A 9,770-nucleotide genomic window follows, 5' to 3' on the forward strand; every position below is an offset into this window, starting at 1 on the left:
TCCTTATCTTGAACGAAAACAGGTGAGCCGTGATTGGTCGTTACCTCCACTGCACCCCCACATTATTAATTATTATTATTATCATTATTATAATGTTACAAAGCTGGCAACGTTGTTAGCTTTGGGGGAAACTATGCTATGACACTGCAGCTCTGCTTACCTTCTACCTTTGCTCTGGAAGTTGGACTCGCCTGGTTGAAATGTGATGTGGGCGTGGTTATGTTAATTAGCCCTACTGGGGGGAAAGCACAGAACGGCTTGCTCACAGAAATAGCCAGATGACAAAGATAGACTTGGTTGTTGTTTAATTTCATGCTTGATGGGAGGGCAGGCACTCCAGAGACCAAACTATTTGTACACAAACATTCAAAAGTCAATTTTCCATCATATGGTCCCTTTAACATTCCCACAATCGTATTAGGCTTTGAGTCAATAGCCAGAGAGTGATTGTGTAACTGTATGCAGCTAGAAAATGTAAACACTGCAGTGCTGGTTAAATGCGTGTTACACTGTGGGCCATGTTGGCAAGCTGAAAGAAAAATGATTATATCAAGCATGATCATAAAACGGAGAAAATAAGTCAGCATGTGTTCTGACTGCCTACGATGGGGTTGGGAAATCTTTATTCGCTGTACAGGCAATGTTTTAAATGATAGAAAATTGATCAAGAAGGAAAATAAACATCTGCTCCTGCCTCATGCGGACCATAAAATACCAAATGCACGACACCAGTCATACAATATCCAAATTAAAGCCGTTTGTTCACAAAAAGTCGGTCAATATCGGCTCTGGCTGAAAATCAAGCCAAAAAGAATGGGAACAAAAGTTCTAAAAACAAATCAATCTTCAGAAAAACAGCCATAAATGCTCACAATATACAACAAAAAATATTCTGTCAATCATGACTTTTATTATTGTTCCTCTTCCCAGGCTTCAACCCAAGCAATAAAACGACACGAGTTGTCACGATAAGTTCCACTTTTTTTTTTTGTCATCTGCATGGACCCAAAAGCCGTGGAACAGCAGGACGCCTGGCGAGCATTGTGGCTGTATTCAAATACGTGGGATATGCTTCGCATGAAATTTTAAACAACCTGGTCCCTCCTCCGTTGCGTGACTGTGCCCCTGTGTCCTGCTGAGTGTGCCATTAAAGCCTAAAATATCCTCCGTCACAGATTGTGCGGTGTGATTTTGACACAACGTGCCTTTGGCTTTTCCCCCCATTCTGCGTTCTTCTCTACTTTATGATCTTTTTATGTGTCTGATGTCAGAAGCGGTACTTTGTTCGTCAACGCTTTAAAAAAAAAAAAAGATGAACCTAAAATTCAAAGCTGAACGATAGCTACACAAAGCAACATTGGTCATTCGTGAGTAGGGGTGGGAATTTTTGAATGTCTCACGATTCGATTCCGATTTTTGGGTCTGCGATACGATTCAGACCGATTTTTCGATTCAAAATGATTTGATTGACAATGATTTTTGCTTCAATCTATAGATGTGCAAGGAATTGTAATGATCTACTCAAGTCTGACTCGCTAATGCTAATTTAGCGCAAAACTCGCGGCACTTTTATCACTCAAAAGAACGGCTCCACTCTGAAAAAACTAACTAACTTGATCGTGACTTTTTCCTTCTACTCTCTAATGTGGCTACAACTTAACAGTGTATTACAACCACACTGCCCCTCAGTGGCCAAACCGGGTACAACATGAACAGTGCTCCAAATAAAGACACACACACACAGACAAAGGCAAGACAGTATAAAATAATTTAAATCAAACCTATTTTGGGACATTTAAAATCGATTCTGAATCGTACTAAATGAGAATCGCGATTCTTATGAGAATCGATTTTTTGGCACACCCTTATTCGTGAGTGAATTAGCATAAATGGACCAATAAAGCTGATGTGTTATATCATCACATTTTGTGAGATTTTTTGATTTGTTTCTACCAGAAAATTAAGCACACAACTTAAAAAGTTACAAATGCCACGTCGATGACCACCAACACAATGTAACATTTCAATGTTAGCTAATTTAACGTAGCCACCATCGCTAGTTAGCAAGTATTGTAATGCCCGCACAAGTAAAGAATAACTGCCAGTACACTTTAAACCAACTTTATTGAACACATGTTCAACTCAACATGGTTTAGCCAGATGTCAACCAGCCAACTCTACACTCTCATTCGTTGACACCCATGGCACTCACCAGATCAAGCCATACACACTCAAAGTCAGAGGTAATACAGTAGAACGTGAGGATGGCAAAAATATTATTTTCACCTGAGTACACGATTAATTAATAGGATGAGTTGTAGAATACTTTAATCCAAAAAGAATCAAAAGCAAATCCCAAAAAGTGGGAAAAAATAAACAAAACTTCTTTTGAATCATGTTTTTTTTTTTTACAAGCGAAAAGAAAAGAAAAAAATGTGGGGTACATTTTTTATTTTCATGTCCAAATTGTGTCAACATGTCTACAAAAGACAGTGTCCGCCTTGTTTCCTTTGCCGCCTTAGAGGCTCTTATATGCTGTGAGTGGCACTAAGCTCTGTCAGTTGTCACACATCAGCACATATGTGAGGAATGCGGTGCTCCGGGGGGTGGAGAGTGGCGGGCGGGGGTGACAGGGGACACACAGGCATGCATACAAGTAATGTAATGTTGATGCTAAAAGCGCGCGCCGGTAGAAGCGGCCGCTATCATAACAGAATTGTTGAATGGGCGTCTTATTTTGCCGGCGTCCAGCGACATCAATTCAGGTTTGCCACAAGTGGTGGCAGGTTGTTGGCATGTCGACTGGCATCACTCAATGCGGCCATTTTGAATTGTGTGCTGTCATGATATGGTGAGTAAGGCCGCCGGAGGGCTCCGAAGCTCAGCTGCAGTCTTGTTTTGTCGCCGGATTTGCACTGCAAGTTAGCGGGACTCAATCTTAATGGCTTCCTAGTGGAGCTGAGCGATTGTCAAATTACTTTATTTATTAATTTTTTCAATTTTGCGATTTAATACGTTATCATTTTTTTTAAGGTCCTCTTACTGGTTATTTTTCAACAAATGCAAGCAACAAATTAACCTGTATTAAAATAAACAATATCACATATTTATAAATAAATCTTTTAATAAATAATGAATTCATATGAAAATCTTTTATTTTATTTTATTCCGGTTAGAGTTGGTAACTGAATCTGTGATTTCATCTCTTCAACATTTTATATTTCTTGAAACATCTACTTAACTATCTTGACTTTTTTTTTCTTCTTCTAAATAGCACCCTTTGTAATTCAAAAGTTGCATTCTATTTCACTCATTTGTGAAAATATACTGTCACTACAGTGGTATTTCAAAAATTTAACATTTTCAAAGTTGGTTTGGTATATGGAGAAATAAAGCAAATTCCTGAAGGGGAATAATAAAAATAAAACTTACTTCCAATAATCATACTATGAATTATAAAATGACTGATTGACTGAAACCAATCTAATAAAAATCAATGTCATAGTCAATTGGAAATGATTAAAACCTGTAATCGGACCATATGAAGAAAAAAAAAAATCTGAGAAAGCTGTAAAATGTAAAATGGAGTGAAAAACTTGAATTAAATGCTTGACATAGAAAATCTTCAACCCGTCAAGCTCGAGTTGGTGGCTCGCGAGGCACTCGGTTCGCTTGTGTCTGGCAACAGTACCGAGGAAGAGAATTCAATTTTGGACACGTTTCAAGGATCCGAGTGCTATTTGGAGAGAGCGACAAAGAGTGGCAGACAAGCCTGACAGCAGCGCGTGTGCTTATATACAATGCAACCTCGACATACGAGTGCTGTCTTTGTTTTTTTTTTTTTGCTTTGACTTGAGTTACGACTTAGTTCTCAAGAGCTCATAAATTACATTTATAATTCATGGTGTCATTGTTGTTGTTTTTTAATGGTTAAAAGAGCATTATGCTAATACAGTTTGGCACGGCAAGATAAACTAGAAGTGACTTATATAAACACATCATTTTCATTGGTTCAAAATATGACCACAGATAGATCCCGGTTAGTTCAACCCAACCCTGACATATGCAATTATATCTTTGTGGCTTCAACAAAAAATGTGCAGCGACGGTTTTATATTAACTCATTCACTGCCATTGACGCCTATAAACGTCAAAAATTCATTGTAACTATTTCCATTAGTTTAACATTTTTTTTACGAATGAGACTGTAGAATTAGTGATGTATGAAAACCTAGACATTTTTTTAATAACCTTTTTTTTTTGTTGAAAAAAAAAGAAAAGATTATTAAAAATTAGGGGGCGTCAGGCGATAATTTTTTTTTTATTGTAATTAATCGCATGACTTCAATAGTCATTAATCACAAATGCTATATCTGTTCTAAATGTACAATATTTTTTTCTAGGTTTTCATACTCTTGTTAACAAAAGTGGAAACAAATTTAAACTAAAAGAAATAGTTCAAATTAATTTTTGACGTCAAAAGCCGTCAATGGCAGTGAATGAGTTTTAAAAAAAAAAATGCTTCAGGAGGGCACATACCACCTCATCCTGTTAGAGATGCGTTATAAAGTCCAGTTTCCCGTTTGAAAGCATTCAAATGCGCACAAATTAAAATAATAATAAATCAAGGACTATTCTTTTTCCTAGTGATGTCACTTTTGATTGGCTACTTGTTACTAGGCAGAGTTCACGTCGTTGGGAGTCCACAAGCCATAGCTAAGAGGTGTACAAAATATATTTTTTAATTATCTCATAACTTTCTAAAATATGACTTGAATCTTCTTCTTTACTTTTTATTCGGACAAAATATAGTGAAGCTGTGCGCGTGCAGTTACCGGATCAAGAAGTTGGATCCGGTTGGGATCCCCCTCCCCCCTAATACAGAGTGACCACGGCATGTATAGTTTTGTCACTGAGGGTTACTCTCACCGTCTCACCTTTCGCTTTACAAGGTTCCTTACACGATCGGCTTTGCTCTCACCCCTGAAATGGCCTCGGCGCCCATTTACCATCCAGTATGAAAGTGCAGAACTATTTCCAAAGTGTTGTAACACTAGCCGACCCGATCAATTCTTTCAACCCCAGCATGGAGCCACATACCACATGTCACAAGGTGGCAATGATGGAGAGGGGGGAGTCCCTCTGTGCAGCCAAGAGAAACCTTACCAGCTCCCCTGATGTCAGTAAACAGTGGGGCATCCAACGCACCACGATAACGTGAGAAACTGGGAGGAAAATAAAACAGGCGCTACATTACAACAAGCTAGTAAAAATGGGCAATTTTGCTATTTTTGTCAGCTAATTGTAAGTGATAAACTTGATTATATATTCCAAAAAGTACACCTTCAAACCGATAACATTAGTTTTATAGTAACATTCTGTTACCAATAAACCGCCATGGCTAACGTCTGCTAGTTGACAGTGCTAACGCTAGCTTAGAACAGCTACCGCTGCCATTTTGTTGAAACTGGACAATGTTCTGTATACGCACTTTCTTACTCTCATTCCCATCACGAATGGCCACGTTTGAGAATCGTGCCGCAATATTTGAACTTCATCGCTTCGCACCGCTGCTTTGCGGCTAACTCCTAGCACGATCCTGCATAGCGGCGGTTATCATTAATAACCGGCAGCAGGAATCATGCCCAAGTCTACCTCTTCTAACCATTCTTGAGAGCCCGCACTCGTCGAACAAATCCAACTTTAGGTGTCAATCTTCCCTCGAGTGAGTGCGGCCATAGTTGTGGCAAGCTTATGTAAAGAGTTGTCGAATAACTTGAAGGTGAGGCGGTGCCAAGGTTTAGTGGTCGGTCACCATCCACAGTGAATTTTCATTCCTCCTGTCAGTTTAAAGCCGCATATTTATTTCAAACTCCAGACAGCCCGCTATTCATCACACTGCAACCCTGCTTTTATTAGTTTGTCATTCAAACTATAGAGAGGAGGAAAACAAGCTGTCGCTACACGTACTCGGCGGTAAAGCTGAAGGCCGCAAAATAGGCTTAAAGCGTGATAATAGCATGAAGATATATGGGCAAGTAGCGGAATGTATTTATTGGTTGACCAGACGTCCTGGTGTAGTCGGGACAGTCCCGAATTGAGCCTGTGCAGAAATTTAGCAGTTGAATTACTTTCACGTTCACGCTTGCAATCTCATTCTCATCCGCATTTAATCGCTAGCTAGTTTTCGTCATACTGGAACCAGAACTACTTTCTGATTACGTGTCTAAGAATCATGGGAAATGTAATCCTACTATAGCCTAATGTGATCGCCGGTCAGACTCAATGCAAGTTGCGCTGTTGAACTGTCAACTAAGTTAGCATTTAGCATTAGCTAACGTAGGCTAATAACGCAACCGCCATTCACCAGATAGACTAGCGATTGAATTTATTGTATATTTGATTTTCCTATTGTACACTCTAAAAACAGTTGGGTCAAAAGTAACCCAATTATGGGTCAAAAATGGACCGACCCACTTTATGGGTCAAATTGACCTAACTTTCTGGGTTGTTTTAACGACCCAATTTTATAGTCTAATGTGATCGCCGGTCAGACTCAATGCAAGTTGCGCTGTTGAACTGTCAACTAAGTTAGCATTTAGCATTAGCTAACGTAGGCTAATAACGCAACCGCCATTCACCAGATAGACTAGCGATTGAATTTATTGTATATTTGATTTTCCTATTGTACACTCTAAAAACAGTTGGGTCAAAAGTAACCCAATTATGGGTCAAAAATGGACCGACCCACTTTATGGGTCAAATTGACCCAACTTTCTGGGTTGTTTTAACGACCCAATTTTATAGCCTAATGTGATCGCCGGTCAGACTCAATGCAAGTTGCGCTGTTGAACTGTCAACTAAGTTAGCATTTAGCATTAGCTAACGTAGGCTAATAACACAACCGCCATTCACCAGATAGACTAGCGATAGAATTTATTGTATATTTGATTTTCATATTGTACACTCTGAAAACAGTTGGGTCAAAAGTAACCCAATTATGGGTCAAAAATGGACCGACCCACTTTATGGGTCAAATTGACCCAACTTTCTGGGTTGTTTAACGACCCAATTTTTTGACCCAAGTAATGGACCTGACCAATATTTTTTTTACGCAAAAAGACCCATTTCTTGACTCAAATTGACCCAAGTAGAGGATTGGTCCATTTTTTACCCATAGTTGGGTTATTTTTGACCCAACTGTTTTTAGAGTGTAGTGTCCTGTTTTTTTTAAATTTTGAAAATCTGGTCACCCTAAGAATGTACCAACATGAGCACACGGAGAAGCTACTTGAGTTGGTGTTCATTATACCGTTCGAGTGTGAGGATTAAGGACGAAATGAGCAATGACAGCTGATGAGATTGTTGAGATCGGTTGCATGGAAACAGAAAAGCCCTGATAGTTGCCTTTGTACTGCAAAAAAAAGGCAGCACACTCTACAATACCCAGCAGGGCACAGAAGCATGTTTCCACACTCTATACCACACACGGGGACAGACCCCCGAAAAGCATCCACATTCCCTCCCTATCACCTGCAAGAGCAAAAACCCATTATACAGTTTAATTTTCTCATTTTTTCCCCTCCTGGCAAAAAAAAAAAAGGAGAGAAAAAGAAAACGATGATTTTTCAAACCTCTGACAGCCGAGTCTTTCGCAGGATTTAGTCCATCTGAAAACATGTGGTAAGCCTTGTGGAATGTTTCAAATGATTCCCAGATGTGGCTCGCAGACAGGTTTAACCCATTCTTTTCCAGTTCACTGGCAGCGAGGAGGAATGGAGGACGCCTTGCATGGAGAAAGCCTGAGCCGTATCAAAAATGTTTATACCCTTATTATCTCAAACTTCGTTGGGGCCCGCTGAGCTGTACTTGAGCGCAATTCGACGTAAACTACGCTAAAAATGTCATCTTATGCTAGATTACTCAGGAACGAGTGCGACGGCATCGCTTTTTTTTTTTTCCAGATGACTCAGCAATTGCAGGGTTCCGGTAAAGTACTACAAATCAATTTTATAACGAACAGAGTGACACTTTCTCGCTGTATTGCTTTTTTTTTTTTTTCCAGCAAGCAACCAGTAAAATCACATCTCTCATGTAACCTTTCACTTAATGCCATTATTGAGATATGCGTTCTGATCTGCTGTTTTTAGCTTACGCAAGACCGTGTTTGCATGCGTGTTTGGAACACCCCCAAAGATGGCAATATCAAGATAGGGAGGGCGGGAAGAGACGTGCCAAGTGAGTTGCTAGATATGAGTAAGAAACTCATGTGAACCCATCCTCGTCGCTGCTCTTCCCACCCCAACCCTTCTTGCCAGCCCAGCCAGCTATGAAGTAGTTGACCTACATACCCGTCAAACTGCCAACGAACCAGCATATTGGAGAAACTGGCTGCGAGTCAATGAATTGGACTCCTATTATATACAATCATAATGGACAGAAAGAGTACAGACCCCACTAGTCTAACCACAATATTCTGATTAAGTCATTCACTGCCATTGACGGCTATAGACGTCAAAAATTCATTTGAACTTTTTCTATTAGTTTAACATTTTTTTCCACTTTTGTTAACAAGAGTAAGAAAAAAAAAATTGTACATTTAGACCAGATATAACATTTGTGATTCATTGTCAGTTAACTAGTGAAGTCATGCGATTAATTATGATTACAAATTTTAATCGCCTGACGCCCAAAATTTTTAATAATGTTCTCTTCTTTAAAAAAAAAAATATTCATTGCCATTGACGGCTATAGACGTCAAAAATTCATTTGAACTTTTTCTATTAGTTTAACATTTTTTCCCCACTTTTGTTAACAAGAGTAGGAAAACCAAGAATTTTGTTATTGTACATTTAGAACAGATATAAAATTGGTGATTTATTGTGAGTTAACTAGTGAAGTCATGCGATTAATTATGATAAAAAAATTGAATCGCCTAACGCCCAAAATTTTTAATAATGTTCTCTTCTTTTTTTAAAAAAAAAATAATTCATTGCCATTGACGGCTATAGACGTAAAAAAAAATTCATTTGAACTATTTCTATTAGTTAAAAAAAAAATCCACTTTTGTTAACAAGAGTAGGAAAACCTAGAATTTTTTTTATTGTACATTTAGAACAGATATAAAATTTAACTAGTGAAGTCATGCGATTAATTATGATTACAAATTTTAATCGCCTGACGCCCCAAATTTTTAATAATTTTCTCTTCTTTTTTTTTTTTTTAAATCATTCATTGCCATTGACGGCTATAGACGTCAAAAAATCATTTGAACTATTTCTATTAGTTTAAAAAAACAACACTTTTGTTAATAAGAGTATGAAAACCTATAAAAAAAAAATATATTGTTCATTTGGAACAGATATAGATTTTGTGATTAATCGTGAGTTAACTAGTGAAGTCATGCGATTAATTACAAATTAATAATAATTTTTGCCTTGACTCCAAGAAAACTTGATGAATCAGTTGCAGCAGACATTGGGGGTCCCTAGAAATCTCAAGGCCCCGGGCAATTTCCCGTATTTGCCTACAAGTCCGCCACTGTGTAATAGGTGTGAGCACTTCGCGAGTCGCGGCAAAACAAGAAAACTAGCCGATAACATGGTAGCTGTCAGAGGAAGAGAGGCTGTAGCAGGATACTGCAGGCCATATGAGGCCACAGCAGGCTGGGAAAGCTTGTTACTGCTTTGAGCTTCCACATGTAAATGCACCGCAAAATCCGCCCCCCCCCCCCCTCCCCACTCCTCTCTCTTTTAAGCCCCCCCTCTCCC

This window comes from Vanacampus margaritifer, chromosome 18, assembly GCF_051991255.1.
Source record: "Vanacampus margaritifer isolate UIUO_Vmar chromosome 18, RoL_Vmar_1.0, whole genome shotgun sequence".
Classification (NCBI taxonomy): Eukaryota; Metazoa; Chordata; class Actinopteri; order Syngnathiformes; family Syngnathidae; genus Vanacampus; species Vanacampus margaritifer.